This window comes from Silurus aristotelis (genome assembly GCF_946808225.1).
Source record: "Silurus aristotelis genome assembly, chromosome: 24".
Lineage (NCBI taxonomy): Eukaryota > Metazoa > Chordata > Actinopteri > Siluriformes > Siluridae > Silurus > Silurus aristotelis.
In genome coordinates, this window is record NC_139597.1 from 1,940,621 (window position 1) to 1,942,010 (window position 1,390).

Genomic DNA, 1,390 nt, shown 5'->3' on the forward strand with positions numbered 1-1,390 from the left:
ACTCCTCTATACCACAGCAACTCCTCTATACCACAGCAACTCCTCTATACCACAGCAACTCCTCTTTACCACAGCAACTCCTCTTTTACCCACACCAACTCCTCTTTTACCAACACCAACTCCTGTTTACCACACCAACTCCTCTATACCACAGCAACTTCTCTATACCACAGCAACAACTCTATGCCACAGCAACTCCTCTTTTACCCCCTAACAATTCCTCTTTACCACACCAACTCCTCTTTACCACACCAACTTCTCTTTACCACACCAACTCCTCTTTACCACAGCAACTGTTCTTTTACCCACACCAACTACTCTTTTTCCCACACCAACTCCTCTTTTACCGACATCAACTCCTCTTTACCACAGCAACTCCTCTTTCCTCTTTACCACACCAACTCCTCTTTACCACACCAACTCCCCTTTACCACACCAACTCCTCTTTTACCCACACCAACTCCTCTTTTACCCACACCAACTCCTCTTTTACCCACACCAACTCCTCTTTTACCCACACCAACTCCTCTTTACCACATCAACTCCTCTTTACCACACCAACTCATCTTTTACCCACAGCAACTCCTCTTTACCCACATTAACTCATCTTTACCACACCAACTCCTCTTTACCACATCAACTCCTCTTTACCACACCAACTCATCTTTTACCCACACCAACTCCTCTTTACCACATCAACTCCTCTTTACCACACCAACTCATCTTTTACCCACACCAACTCCTCTTTACCCACACCAACTCCTCTTTACCCACACCAACTCATCTTTTATCCACACCACAGGATCTTCTACATTGCTTCTGTTAACACCATAACTTATATCCTTTTCCAATTAAATGTATTATTTAGTGAAAAACAAGATCATTTTCAAGTTTCAAAAATTAACTCTCTTGCGCTCTTCTCTCTCTCTCTCTCTCTCTCTCTCTCTCTCTCTCTCTCTCTCTCTCTCTCTCTCTCTCTCTCTCTCTCTCTCTCTCTCTCTTTCCACACATCTGATACCGAAAAAACCTCAACAGTGTCAGCTTTACCTCCAACTCTCACAAATCGCTGAAACTGGAGACTCCTTTCTTACACAAGCTGTTGCCATAGAAACGAGAAACCTTGCTGTTAGATAAACCTGATCAACACCTGACCAATCAGAAGTGGGATGACTATTCCTTAGCCACACGTATTACCAAGTACCAGACCAGCCTTTTTCCTTTGCACTGTGTTTATGAAACAAAAGAAAAAGTTATTCTGTGTTGTGGAGGAAATAAACTTTGTTCTGTTGGAACACAGCAGATTACAATGGATTCACTGATTCTGTGTGTGTGTGTGTGTGTGTGTGTGTGTGTGTGTGTGTGTGTGTGTGTGTGTGTGTGTGTGTGTGTG